The following is a 15,356-nucleotide window of genomic DNA, read 5'->3' on the forward strand; positions in this document are numbered from 1 at the left end:
CAAGCCTTGGGAGAGATGCCCAGCAGTTGTGGGCTGGGCTTTATAAGTCTCTGTGACTCCAGCCTCGGGAAGCCCCGCCTCAGCTTATCGAGGCCTCTGCCTGCTTCGGAAAAACTGGGCCAAAGGTCTCAGAACTCGAAGTCGAAGAAAAACATCATCTCTAACATGTACGTAGCTGCCCTGCTCCTGACTGCTGATCCCTGGCTGGCTGGCTCTGTCCTGCTCCTGGCTGCTCTCTGGCTGGCTGGCTCTGCCCTATTCCTGGCTGCTCTCTGGCCGGCTGGCTCTGAGACGTCCTTCGTCAGCCTTATATTTGTCCAGCCATGGAAGTGAGGAAGATTTCTTGCTAGGTCCTAATATATCCAACAGTCACCCCAACCGATCTCCCCAGGCCCTCCTGACTCCCCTGCTGAGTGACTCACCACTGGTTCCTAAGCCTCTCTGTGCTGTCAGATATTATCATTTTTATAAGAAGCAGTTTTTAAAGCCAAAAAAGACCTTTTCTTTCCTTTCCCTTCCTTCCTTCCTTCCCTCCCTCACTTCCTCCTTTCCTTCTTTTTTCCTCCCTCCCTCCCTCCCCTCTCGCTCTCTCTTTCTTGCTTTCTTTTGTCATGTTCTTCCTACGTAGCTCAGACTAGCCTTGAACTAGAAGTCAGTCTTCCTTGCTCAGCATCCCGTGAGTGTTGTGACTGCATGTATAATTTTTAAATTCCAGCTCTTGAGGCAGCTGAGAGCAGGTGTTGACACACATGTGAGGGGCTGGCTGGCTTTGGTCTGTGGAGCCGGCTATTTTCCTGTTATCTTTATTGCTCACCATTATGCTTACACAGCTCTCTGCACAGCTTTCAAGAGGGATGCAGCTAGTGCTGCTGGAGCGCTTCAGGATCCCCCAAAAGAAGTTCAGGCTCTCCTAAAAAGGAAAGGTATAAGGGGGACCCTGGAGACAGCCATGGAGGAGTAACTTCTCCTCAAAGATCTATGGCTACTAAGTTGCAGAGTGGGGTCCCACCTGTCGTTTAACTTGTATACTATGCCTGTGCATTCAGGCGCACTCTGGTGTGTAAGCACCTAAGGCTGCCAGAGGCTGACGTCAATGTCTTCCCCTATTACTGTCCGCCTTCGTTTTGGGGGTTGTATGTGTCTCTCTCTGAGCCCAGAGCTTGCCTATTGGGATAGACTGGCTGGCCAAAGAGCTGCTGGGATCTTCCCGTCTCTGCCCCTCCATAACTGGGGTTACAAATGTATGCTTTTACATAGGTGTGGGCTTACAAATCCAGATCCCCATGCTTTCACTTTGCCCACTGAGCCAGCATTCTAGCTCTTCTGCTACTTTGCAAGACAAAAGTTCCTGCCATCTGAGGTTCTAGGTGCGTGTCTGCCTCTCCCTTCTTATGATCTCACAGTGATCATGTGTTCACTCGGCAGCTGATGCAGTGAACCCCGATGTTAATGCAACTCTGTGAAGGAGTCACAAGGACCAGGGTAGTTCTTGGTTCATTTATTCCACTGAAGTCAGAAGCTCTAGTGTCTCCCAGGTCTCCTTTCTGTTGAATCCAACTAGACTGCTGTTCAAGCCATATCTACCTGCAACAGCCTCGCTGGCAAGACCCCTACCAAGAGCCTGTCTGTGGATCTCCAAGCCCTTCACACACTCCCAGGGGGTCTAGATGGTAGGAGAATGACAATAGCTGTTCTCACTTCCACAAAGATGTTTACAGAACTCAGGTTGCCGCACTCAAGGATGTCAGTGGCAGCATGCCCTCTCCCCCATTATCCCTGCACCTCAACTAGACTTGCTCCTCCTCTGTACTTCCTCCAATCCTGGGAGTCAAACATTCCTCGTTCCCTCCCCCACATTCATCTTGGCTCATGTCTATTCTAACCCAGTCTCTGCATAGTGCTCATGCTTTTCCACTGAGCCTTGCGCAAAGTTCTGTCATCAAGAGACTTCTCTATTGCCATCTCTTCTTTGAAATGTCCCCTGTTTATTGACTGGGAACTGAGGATTCCAATGGATGATTCCAGCTGGCATTCTCGTGGCTCTTTCAATGGCGGTTTGGATCTTTTCCTTTTCCAAGATCCACTCCTCTGGCCACCTATACTCAAGGCTCTTTAGTACTTGGAACAAGACATGTACCTTCTTGGTTCTTCACTGATACCTGGAGTATTGAGTACTTACATTCTCCATCCTTTCAAAGCCACCTACTGTCAAGCCAAATGTGATGGTGCACTTTGTAACACCCCCTTCCCCCTGCCACACACACACACACACACACACACACACACTCAGGAGGATTGGGAGTCCATACCTTGAGGTAAGTATCCAGCCCACACTACATTAGCCTCTGACTCAAAACAAGCAAAAACCTGTTGTCTTAAAGTCCAGGCCATCAGTCGAGACCACCCAATAACCCCATTTCTTTCAGTCCCGTAAAAGTCTTGTTCTGCTTCCCATCAGATGTATCTAAACACACAGACCAAAGCTTCCTCTCTAACCTCAGTACCTTCAACACTTTTAGAGACATCACCTTCATCCTGGCTTCCTATAGAAGTTATCATGTTCAAGTTCTTGCCTTCCTCATGATTTCAGTCTCCCAGCTCAGTCATAATCTTGACCTTGTTCAGACACCTGTAACTTGGACACAACAACAGTACCAACCTCAGGTACTTATTAAAATTAACTGAGGGAACACTCTCAGATGCTTGTCACAAGTAGCCAGTAAACACAGACTACTTTGAATATACTTAAAAGAAGGAGGAAAATAAAGCTGATTAATCTGCGGGAATTCTTTGTGCTTGCTGAGGCAGGACAGAAAGACATGGAGAACTATGGGAACATAGGAAGGGAAAGAGCCCCTTACCCTTGAGTGTGGTTAAAGCCTATCCCAGCCAAGCAACAAGATTCCAACACATTACCAGGCTGCCAACAAAAAGACACCATCCCTTTTGTGTAAGACATTTTATGTCAAGGGAAGGGCCTCATTTCTCTTCTAAGACGTTTTGTGGGAATGTCAAACAAGACTATTATAAGCTCTGCTGTGCAGTGAAGATACCTCCCTGCCTCCTTTAGTGCTAGAGGGTTGCCTGTTCAATCAATGTCATGTCAACTGCCCCTCAGACCTGTGATCTCATTTTGTTTCCTTGGCAACCTCACCAAACTGGAATATACGGCTGTTTTAAAGACTATGAGATGCAATGCTGTCTTAGAGAAACTCATACTTATTGCCTCTGTTGTGTCTTATTTTCTTCCCAAACATCTTTTTTTCCCTTAACTCTTGTGATTTAAATCTATGTTAAAAAAATAACCTTTAATTTTTCTATGTGTGTATATGTGTGTGTGTGGTGGGGTACATGTGGAGGCCAGAGGTCAAAGTAGAGTCTTCTCTCTCTCTCGTCACTCTTTATCTTATAATTAGAGTCGGGGTCTCTCACTGAGTTGGAGGTGCTGATTCAGCTGCACAGACTGGCTAGCAAGCCTCAGGGATGTCTGTCCCTGCCTTTGCACCCTCAGCACTGGGATGCAGACACATCACCATACCCAGCTATTTATGTGGGTGCCGGGGATCTGAACTCTGGTCTGCACTTTACCAACAGAGCCGTCTCCCCAGCCACCTACCCCAGTTGTCTTTTAATAAACCCCAATTCTGCTTCATACTTACTTGCTCTGAAATTCTTTCTTGTGTTGAAGCCAAAGTTTGCCTGAGTCTAGGTAGGTCATGAAAAACTAAAGGAACTTTGGAAGTTGCTGAAGGTTAACAATTTGTCTTTATTGCAGGAATGCTTCCGAGAGTGCCTCGTTTAATACATTCACAGGAACAAGAATCCCAGGATAGAATCTGTCCACACAGACAGTGGAGGAAGGACACTTCAGTGATGTGAAGTGGTCGAATGCTGCACCTCCAGAGCCTCATAACAATTTATTCTGGCTGGGTGTTGGTGGCACATGCCCTTAATCCCAGCACTCGGGAGTCAGAGGAAGGCAGATCTCTGTGAGTTCGAAGCCAGCCCGGTCTACAAAGTGAGTTCCAGGACATCCAGAGTTACACTAAGAAACCCTGTCTCAAAAAACCAAAAACCAAACAAACAATTTATTCTGGGTGATCTCTAGCACCCCAATAAGCCATTCCATGCTCCTCCGTGTCAGACCTAACACCCTGCTACCAGCCAGACCTAACATCTGGAATGTACTAAATTAACAAAAGGCTAAGTGTTGAAGACAGCGTCCAAGGTCACAGCAGAGTTTCTCCCATCTTACTATGACTTGTCTCTCTGATGTCTCCATCAATGTATTTTAAAAATACCTTATTTAGAACTTTCTTTGTTATGTTGCCATTAAGACTCCATGAAACTGCTTCCAGGTTGGACACTACATTTGGAGAGACCTAAATATATGACCCCAGGTCAGGGTCATTCAAAGTTTGTTCCAGAGCAAACCATGTATCTTATACCTTTGAAGTAAGAGCTGTCTCTTGATAATACAACAATCAAGTATCTATTAGATTGGATGTTTATGGTCTTTAGTATTGTCAAATGAATACATTGCGTGTTTGTAATCCTGTGTGTTTGTGTAAAAAGCCTGAGGTTTTTATTCAGCTCCATACATCTTAGTGACATCAGGAGTATGTGAGGACTGCCTGGATTCTTCCAAATGTAGAGATCAGAGAGTGAGAAGCAGCCAGAGGATGGACGTGGACCTGTCTGGTTTGGTAGTGCCTTGAGAAAGAGGGAGAATGGCCTTGCCATTTGTCCCCCAGCACTCTGGGACACTGAAGGCTCAGGACCTGCCATTGGATTTGATGATAGGAAAGTCACTGGTGACCTTGATAGGAGAGATCTCAATGGCAATGGGGAACTAGAGACAAACGACCAAAGAGATTGTAACACAATGAATTTGCTACAGAGGAGGATATGGCTTAGGCGGCAAACAGTAAACCAAAGAGACTTGTGAAGAGTTTTAGAAGACAGAGCTGTGCAGGAATAGTATGATAAGACCAGCACAGTAAGAAGGAGAAACTGGACACAGGGGAGGGGGCAGGGCAGTGGAATGAACCCGCCCTTGTGTGGACTGAGACACCACAATCACTGCAAGTGGTGACGCTGGCCACGAGCCCAAAGCAGGCACTGTTCCTCTCTAATAACAGGAGGGCGGAGGGGGAAGGGGAGCAGCCCTTTCGGATGGTTACTGTGTTCTCAGGGAAACAAGAGTCCAAGTGTTCAGCTGAGAATGCGGATGTGAGAACTTAAACACAACTTTGTGAGATCTCTCTGTTTCTCTGTCTCTTTCTCTCTCTCTGTGTGTGTCTTTCTCTGTGTCTGTCTGTCTGTCTCTCTCTCTCTCTCTGAGAAATCAGGTCACACCTCCTATGCAGCACCCCTCTACCTCCTGCAAATATAACAAGAATTTGTAAGCAAATGTTCTTCCTTATTCCTGCCCCTTAGACAAACAACTCCTATGCCTACCCGGAACTGGGTTGAAACTGTGGCCAGGCTCCCCACCTCCTGGGAAAACATGAAAGAAAGGACTTTCTGGTGTTCAGAGCACATTTTCTCTGTGTGTCTCTGTCTCATTCTCTCTTTCCTCCCTCTCTCTCTCTCTCTCTCTCTCTCTCTCTCTCTCTCTCTCTATCTATCTCTTTGCCCCTCTTCTTTTCCCTCCCTCTCCCTGTTACTTTCCTCCCCTCTCTCCCTCGGGTTCCTCTTAACATGCTGTCCATGGAAATTACCCTGTTCACTTTAAACTACCTCTTCTACTCCTGTACATTAAGCTAGTTCCCTTAAAGGAAACCTCTCCCTCTCTTTAAGACTCCATCATGTTGTCTCTCATATGGTGTTATATTCCTCTTAATCATGCTTCCATGGTCACATGACTCTCTCCCACTGAAGTTCGTTCTGAATGATAATCTGACAGCTCCTTTTCTGAACCTGCCATTCTTTCCTTCCACAGTTGAAATGCACGATTGTAAATCCAAAGCTAAGCTTCTAGCAGTAAGCTGTGTTTTCCATTAGCCATTCTTAGCTGTCCAGACGCAAGATTAAAGTGGATAGCCAGGAAGAGATGGCACACACCTTGGCAGGCAGAGACAGGTGGATCTCAGAGTTAGAGGCTAGCCTAGTCTACAGAACAAGTTTCAGGACAGCCAGGGCTTCACAGAGAGACACTGTCATGGAAAAACCAAAAATAAATAATAATAATAAAATAAAGTGGATCCAAGGCAGCCACAGTCAGAAGTTCAGTAGGTCCGAGTGAACAAATGTCAAAGTGTTTATAAGGAGTTAGAGGTTTATGGTGACACAGTGTGGTTATCTGAGTTGAGTAGGGATAAGAGAGGAAAGATAAATAGTAGAAAAAATAGAGTCAATGGTGAGCCCAGCAGAGGTGAGGATGGCACTTTAAAAGTGGGCCAGCAAAGTCAGGGTTGTCAGAGATAGGGACATGTGAGCTACACTTCCCTGGGTGGAGGGGGGCTGCCTGTACCTGTGCTCAAGATTCTAGAGGCCATGCTATTTTCTTAATAAGCTCACTCTAAATTACTACACTTACACTCATAGATGAAGCCACCATCATCTCTGGGCAGTAACTGCAGGGACCTGTAACTGGCCACGGTGCTGAGGATGAGCGACTGTTGAGTGCTCAGCCACATGGGACATCTATACAACTCCCTCCATGACTAGGGGAACATGGCGGGAGAGAGGCAGGAAAAATGCAAGATCCCAGGAAAAGGATGGGAATTCCTGATTCCAGACATGGCATGGCCTTTGCACTCTTGAACTCACAAGGTGTGATTATCTGTGCAAGGTTTGTACAAGATTGGTCCCTTAATATCTTATCCTGGGAATGGGGAGGTTCAGGACAGGGCCTCCCTGCAGTTAGTGTTTGGTGGGGCAGAGGGAAATGTTTTCTTTAGTGGTAGAACAAGCAACCCTAATGAAGAAATTAATTGGATTGTGTGTGTGTGTGTGTGTGTGAGAGAGAGAGAGAGAGAGAGAGAGAGAGAGAGAGAGAGAGAGAGAGAGACAAAGGAGAAGAAAAGAAGGAGGAGGAGGAGGAGGAGGAGGAAGAGGAGGAGGAGGAGGAAGACTAGTAGTAAGAGAGGGACAGGATGGTATTAGGGAGTGAGTACATATGACCAAAATATAATGAAATCCAGTTTTATATAGTTAATATAACTATAAAACTAACAAAAAAAAAGACTCAAGAAAAAAGATTCCATAAGTCCAAATGACTGAACTTTGTGTGGTGGGGAGAGTTAAACTGTTGTAATCAGAGTTAAATTATCTCAGGCTATGTTCAGTTCCTTTGAAAACCTTATTTCCAAGCTCTATATCTGTTCTAATATCCATATGACTACCAAAAACCTTACAATATATCTTTACATACACTAGTGTCCACAAGTCTGAAAGCTAAGAATGGGGCTGGAAGATGACTCAATGGATTAAGTTCTTGCCATACAAGCCTGACAATCTGAGTTCAGATCCCCAGAACCCACATAAAAGCCCATGCAATTGTGCAAGAGTCTGTAAGCCCAGCAGCACACCTCACTGGGAGCTGGGGGAGGGGAGACAAGAGAGTCTCCAGAAGCTGGCAGCAAGCAAGCCTGGTATGTGCAACACCGAACAACAAGGCAGCATGCGCGCGCGCACACACACACACACACACACACACCACACACACACACACACAGCAGAGAGAGAGAGGAGAGAGAGAGAGAGAGAGAGAGAGAGAAGCAGAGACAGAGACAGAGACAGAGACAGAGAGACATAGAAAGAGACAGAGGGAGGAGATTTAGGAATTATTAGCAAATAGCATTTGAGACCTATACCAGAGAAGTCCTCACTCTGTGGTAACCTGCTTACCTGATGTTTCTACCAATGCATTTTTTTGAAAATGCCTCAATTTTAATTTAATTTATTTTGCTACTGTAGAACACTTCTGTTCTTTTCTCCATTCTCTCCTCCTCCCCTGCTTTCCTCCTTTATACCTTCATTTCTGATGCTGGAGAGATGCTCAGTTGTTAAGAGCATTTATTGCTCTTACAGAAGACCCAGGTTTCATTTCCAGCACCCACATGGTGGTTCATAGACACCACAACTCCAGTTCCAGGGGGTCTGATGTCCTCATCTGTGGGCACAAGGAGTTCATCTGGTGTGCATACATACCTGCAGGCACAACACTCTTACACAAAATGAAAAAAATTTAAATCATAAAAAGAAAAGGAATTGAATAAAACTGTTAACACATTGTAACACAGCTTTCACAGCCACCTAAATCTATTCCTGGGCCATAGTTACTCATATTTGGCTCTAGAATAGAGGTGATGCTTTGTTTGTTTTGCATTGACACGTAAATGAAGTTAAAATTTTGGAGATGATGCAGACACTTCCTCTGATGAGCTCTGAATGCAGGAATCTGTCTCTCCACATAATAGAAATATTTGTAACTATTGCCTCTGAACTAAAATATTTCCTCCTGAAAGGAGATAGAAGGCTTGAAGACTCAGGAAGCTGATGAAACTCACAAGGCTCAGAAAGTTCAGAAACTTACAAGGCTCATAAGGCCCTCAGGCTTTAAGAGTAGGAGAAACCTACTGCAAAGAGGAAATAACCTTTTCACATTGTAGAGCAAGTGCCAGATGATGACAGGGAAATCCAAGTCCCCCTCTTGAGGTTCTTGGTTTTATCAATAAAATAATTTAAGAACAGATTCACATGAAAGCTTGAGAACTGTGTTGGGTAATTTTATGTCAATTTGACACAAACTAGAATCATTTTTGGACCAGGGAGCCTGCAGTACATTTTTTTGAGTGAAGATTGATGTGGAAGTGTCCACCTCACTATGGACAGTGCCACCCCTGGTAGGTGGTCCAGACTGCTACCAGAAAACAGCCTGAGCAAGCCATAAAGAGCGAGCCCAGTAGCAGCATTTTACTATGGCTTCTACTCCTGTTCCTGCTTCAGTCTCCTCCTCAAGTTCCTGCCATGACTTCTCACAATGATGGACCGTAATCTTTTTTTTTTCTGCAGATTTTTTTATTTGAATTAGAAAAAAATATTGTTTTACATGAAAATCCCAGTTCCCTCTCCCTCCCCTCCTCCCCTACCACCCCCCCCAACTAAAACCCTACCTATCACATATTCTTTCTGCTCCCCCTAGATGGTGAGGCCTTCCATAGGGTGTCATCAGAGTCTATCGTATCCTCTGGGTTAGGGCCTAGGCCCACCCCCGTGTGTCTTGGCTCAGGGAGTATTCCTCTATGAGGAATGGGCTCCCAAAGGATGTACTGTAATCTTCAAGATGAAATAAACCTTGCTTTTGCTCATGGTGTTTTAGCACAGCAGTCACAACCCTAACACAAGGTAAATTAGGAGTTTAAATGAAAAGCACACAGGAAGGCAAGCTATAAATCTCAGCAGCTGCACATAGGAAGTGAATGAGGAGAGAAGAAGGGCATGTCACTTGAGTTAAGGCCACATGGAGGTCACCCACAGGGTTTGAAGGGGTGACACCTGAGGTGTGAGGGGGAAACGTGCTTAGAGAAGAGAGAGATAGAAAGAAAAGGAGAAGGTTCATTTCTCTGAGTAACTCAGAAAAGCAGGTGACATTCCAAAACAGTGTGGCTGCACTCTGCAAACAACTGTGCTACAGGGTAGGAATTCTGGGAAAGAAGAATGCAGCATCTCCTTAAAGGGGTAATTATTCTGCCTATCTCTTTGACATAGTTTGAGGTGGGCCCACTTTCGTAAAGGTGGTCCCCCTTCCTGAGAGGTGGTTCCTTGGCCAGAATCAACCCATCCAACTGGAATGCTACGTTTCTACTCAGGCCAGAGAGTCCGTTCTGCAATGGGTTTTCCTGAATGGGCCTTTATTTTTACTCAAGCACAGGAATCAAGCTTTGGTTATTGTCACCCATGCTGGAGTAGCCCTTTCTGTGATCCAGCTGCCTCTGAGTTACTCCTGTGACTGTAGATAGTTTCAATAAGCCTATGAGTTTGCCAAACTAGACTTGAGTGGAATTTCTTTGATTTGTCATTGGTGTCCTGTCTGGGGTGACCACACTTCCCTAGATCAAGTTATATGAAACATATACATCAATTTCATGTGATTTCACCTATTAGGTTGGTCCTTTGACATTATTAAAATTCAGAAGTGTGTTTAGAAAAGCAATAATGGGGAAAAATCACAGCAAGACCCCATCAAGTGGTAATTTTCTAAAGTGAAGGAAACCTTGTTGAGTCAAGTAATGGTACCCAAGTACAATTGAGTAACTGGTTTGTCTACCAATTGCTCAAATTGTTGAAGGGACTGGATCACAATCATGACCTAAAAAGACTCCATCTTCCCAGTACCTAAGTGGACCCACTGTTTTGGTGTGTGAGAGTGTGTGTAAAGTGCATTGTGGTATGTGTATGGTATGTATGCATGTGCAAGCCAGAGGGAGGTGTCAAGTGTCTTACTCTTCTCACTCCCCCACAGTGTTCACATGTGACAGGGTCTCTCACTGAACCTGGATCTAAGCTGGCAGCTAGTGAGCTCCAGCAACCTTCCCAATCTCTGCTCCCCAACACTGCTGGGGTTATAGGTATACTCTTACAAGGGTGTTGGGGGTTTGAACTCAGATCCTCATGCTTGTTCAGCAAGAGCTCTTAACCAGAAAGCCATCTCCACAGTCCTGATCCCATGTTTCATGTTTATTATAATAATATTAATGCTAATTATTCAAATCAATGGGTTTCCTTGAGTATTCCCAGAGGCACAGAATCTTGACCATCCTACACCCTCCCGGTCCCAATACCCACCCCCCTCCTCTGTACTCCCTCTTCTACTTTTATGTCTTTTATGTAGTCCTGGCTGTCCTGGAACTTGCTCTGTAGACCAGGCTGGCCTCAAACTTGCAGAGATCCACCTGCCTCTGCTTCCCAACTGCTGTGATCAAAGGTGTGCGCCAACACCCAGTCTCTTAATACTTCTTAAAGAAGGCCAGACATTTTCACTCTTCTTTGGGATTTGGGTCCTTCAATACTTCTGAGTTTACAAAAAGTAGAATCCATGAAGGAACTCTGTTAAGTGTTAGGCAAATATTAAAAGAGAAATTGATTTTTGAAGACAAAGTCTTGCACAAACAGTGTTTGTGTGTTAGGCAATTCTGCCACCTGGGTTGGTTCATGGGCAAGTTATAAATAAGAATCTCAGGTTTCTTGATGAGCCCTTTTAGCCCATGTGAGGCCAGTGTTTCTTCTTCAACAGAAAGCCACAATCTTTACAAACACTATGAAACACGTTTACCCAAAAAGGCCAGGACTAGTGTAAATCAAAGCAATGTCCTCCCACGGAGGCGGTACTTTCCACTGAACCAAAGGGCAAAGACTTTCGGAATTACAGGAACCAGAAACCAGAAAGTGTTTGTGTGCTTGTGTGTGTGTGTGTGTGTGTGTGTGTGTGTGTGTGTGTGTGTGTGTGTATTGGGGAGATACATTTAGGAATGAATGTTGTTTCATCCTCACGCTGATGAAGTCCATGCCAGTCTGTGCTCCATCAGGTCAGATGCCAGCCACCCATAGAGTCAGGTCAGAAACTGATCCAGATTATTAGCCCCACTTGGAAGATGCAGACATTGAGACTTGACAGATGAAGTGGCCTGGCTTGTGGGTGTGTGAATAGGGGCTGTGGCTGGGAGTGGGTAAAACCACACCTCAGAGTCTAGGGCTTGTGAAGGCTTTTTATTTCCCTGGCATGGATCCTGCTGCGGGAGGCCAAGGCCGGCAGTGTTTCTGACTTTGTTGTTTCCTCCTATCTCCTGTGAGCCAGGCCTTGTCTTTTGTGATTGTCTGGAATGAAAGGCAGACTCTTGATTCCAAAGCCTCCAGAGTATGGCAAGAGAAGGCTGTGGGGAGTGTGTTTAGATTCCTATCTTACTAGGTCAGAGTTCCGAAGGAAAGTAGGGGAAAGGGCAGGGAGTCTGAGAAAGTTCCCAGAAGAAAACCAATCCCTTCCTGGTGATGTTGAAGTGCATTTCCACTTTTAGGTGCCCCCCTGTGGCCTGTATACCCTAGAGGACAGAAAGAACAGGTGCTGTGGAGTCACATGTAGGAAGGGCTCAATATTTGCATGGGAGAGGCCTGGTTAAAAGTGGCACAACTCTCGTGAAAGAAACCGGGCGCTACGCACAGCCTTTCTCTGGCATCTGCTGTCAAGCCTCCATCTTCACACATCTTTAAACAGGTTGAAAAGGAACAATTCTGTTCTCATGGTCATTTTATGTTATTAGCAAACAATACATCACAACATATTCAACTGCATGATAATTAGTCTTGCTTCTCTATCTTGGATGATTCAGTATTTGTCTTGCTTATTATAGTAACTTCTATGTGTATTACATTTGAAAGTGTTGAGACTTTTCTGTATGCCTATACAGAACACTGCCATGGGCTGTGGAATGCTTCTTCCCACAGGAACCTAGGCAGCACTCGATAAAAAAAGAAAAGCATGCTTTTGAAGAGAATGTATTTGAAAAACCCAAGGGAAATCCTTGAGAGGTCTAAAGGCTACAGGAAGGGCTGGGCGTATGAATGAAGGTGAGGATCAAGTTTGTGTGTGGAGAAGGGAGGTTGCTGGGGGCAACAAAAGAAGACAAATCAAAGCTCTGCTCTGATGCTCAGATGGTGAGAATTCCAGACGGACCAACCATGGCTTGACAGTACTTCTCGAAGACCTCCATTTCTACTCCCCAAGGCTGGTCTAGCAGTATTTTCTCCTAGTGCTGTGCTTCCCAGGAGCGCTGTGGGAACCCCCACTCAGAGGTGGCCTCTGAAGTCAGCAAGCAGAGATGGCACATGGACTTGTACAGGATCTTTGGCCCTCCACAGTGTGTTTATCCTTGACTCGCTCATTAAAGATGCCCTAAAGGACACGGACCAAGCTAGCCATTAATGCTTCCAGCACAGAGCACCAGAGGGAGCAGGCAGTAGCCCTGGAAAAACCAAGCTCACCTACTGTATATTAGCAACATGCCTATCAGGTATAAAAGGCCGATGGCACCAGCAAGAATTTAGAATGATCACAATATGTGTGCTTAAGACAAAAAGAGCTTTCACTGAAAAGAATTCCTAAGCACATCGATATAATGTTGGTATAAATATACTATATGAGGACTATTATGATATGAATATAATTAAAATGATTATTAGAAATATTTGATTAGGTGATTCCAACAGGCTAATAGGCAGGGTGTTGTGGCACAAACCTATAATCCCAGCACATAAGAGGTGGAGACAGAGGTTCACATCACAATTAAGGACAGCATCCGCTACATCTTGCTTTAACCTCATCTTTCGGTGTTATCTAAGTTTGTACAAATATAGCTTGCCTGAAGATCAGAGGGTGGAGTTAGCCACTAGATAACCATAGAGGTCTGGAGGTCTGTACAGACAGACAGACAGGAAGTGAGATGGCTGGGTGGAGAGAAGAGTTTAGTCAGGAGGAGACAGGAAGTAGGTCTCTTTTCAGTCTGAGGATTTTGTAGAGGTAAGAGCTCTAGTGGCTGGCTGCTCTGTTTCTCCGATCTTCTGGCTTTCACCCCATATCTGACTCCAGGTTTTTTATTATCAAGACCAATTAGAACTTGTGTTACATCATTCCTTCCCAACCCCCCAAATCAATAGGAAAAGGCAAAAATAAAAAAAGGGAACTACTTTTCTAAAATGTACGAAATACATTTCTAAGACACTAGAAGAATAAATGTGTAATTATCAATAATATGTGAATAATGGGTAACCCCATAAGAGGAATGTTGAAAGAATTAATGATATATTTTTGAGGAATTCAATCCTTTAGTAACAATTCCAGCTACTTGAAGCAGGGGAATCTGGTAGAGGGGATAAAACAGCAAACTCAAAGAATATGGAAAATTCCTTACATTTATAGACTTTAGAGGATAGGGGTATTTGATCTTAGCAGTTTAGTGAAGGAACTAGATAGGCTACAATGCATGGCTTAGCCCCTCTACTGGGGCAGCCTCTGTGAATTCATATTCCATTCTTCTACTTATATACAAGAAGAAATTACTTCACAGATCAGGGGTTAGCGGGACATGGGGCCCGGGGGATGTATGGTATCCACTTCCATTCTGTCTACTTCCTGATTTAATTGGAGAATCATGGGGGGTAAGGTCAAGCCTCTCTCACTGTCTGTCCTCGCCAATTGGTCAGTTGGTGATCCTTGTGTCAAGCAAGGGCTAGTATCTGTACTCATGCATCAAGAGGATATTATACATGTGAGTCTGTGTGGCGTGCTGGGCAGATCTAGATGCATCAAGCTAACAGTTGAACTAGAAAGGATCTGTATTTCAATGAGATTTGAGCTTCCCCAAGGGCCACAGGAGTAGGTAGAGTCAACTTAAGGGTGGTTCGCCAAGAGTTAGCCTCTGGAACAAGACCAAGAGTTAAACTAATGTCCGGTGTAAGGGTGGGTGTCTTCTTGCAGTCCCACAGCTGCAGTCCATTTAGCCTGGAAAAAATGAACTGAGACCTGATAGGTTAGTGGAAGTGGAGGTGGTAAATCTCCAAGCGGGGTCTTTACTACAGAGGTTGAAGGAGTTTAGGGGTTAGGATTTTTAAGTAGACTGACTTCCAGGTGGATGGACACAGGATGAAAGTAAAGGAAATTCAGGTGAAGCCAGGACTTCTAAAAGATGTCACCTGAGCCTCATTTAACTCTCCTTTTTCTTAAAAATGCCCTCTTGATCTTCTTTTTGCCATATTTTAGCTTCCAGGTCCTTGGTTTTCCAAGCTGCTGATGGAGTAGGAACCTAGGAAAGAAGAGGCAGAACTCCAGGAGCAGTGTGAAGAGCCCCATAAAAAAAGGGGTCATCAGAATTCCAACAGTAGGGCAACACTCTGGAGGGGCAACCAGACCCCACCAGCAGGACAGAATTAGAGGATCACCAAAACCCCATAGGGCACAGTCCAAGGGGCCACCAGAACCAGTAGGACAAAGGCCAATTAAGGAATTGGAGGGTACAAAATGGCTGGATAGAAAGTGCCCCTGAGGAGGTTTGGATGAGAATGGCCTCCATGTGCTCATATATTTGAATGGCTGATTCTCAGTTGGTAGATTGTTTAGGAAGAATAAGGAAGTGTAGCCTTACTGGAGGAAGTGTGTCAATGGTGGTAGGCTATGAGGTTGTAAAAGCCCTCTCCATACCCAGACTCATTCTTTGTCTGCCTCCATCTTACCAATGAGACATAAGTCCTCAACTACTGCTCCAATGCTATGCCTGCCTACACGAGGACTCACTCCCCATCGTCAACTGTCCCTCTGAAACTGTAAGCCAGCCCCAGTTAAACTGCTTTCTTCTATAAGC

General features: G+C 45.0%; 1 long non-coding RNA gene across 1 annotated transcript; it reads left to right on the plus strand.

The window, feature by feature from the left end:
* Window positions 1-44: 44 nt before the first annotated feature.
* Window positions 45-4,553, plus strand: LOC113833196. Its single transcript, XR_003480759.2, has 2 exons — window positions 45-167; window positions 3,776-4,553. It is a non-coding gene; the product is annotated as an uncharacterized LOC113833196 (long non-coding RNA).
* The last annotated feature ends 10,803 nt before the right edge of the window (window positions 4,554-15,356 follow it).

The sequence above is a fragment of the Cricetulus griseus genome (assembly GCF_003668045.3).
Source record: "Cricetulus griseus strain 17A/GY chromosome 1 unlocalized genomic scaffold, alternate assembly CriGri-PICRH-1.0 chr1_0, whole genome shotgun sequence".
NCBI classification, from domain to species: Eukaryota; Metazoa; Chordata; class Mammalia; order Rodentia; family Cricetidae; genus Cricetulus; species Cricetulus griseus.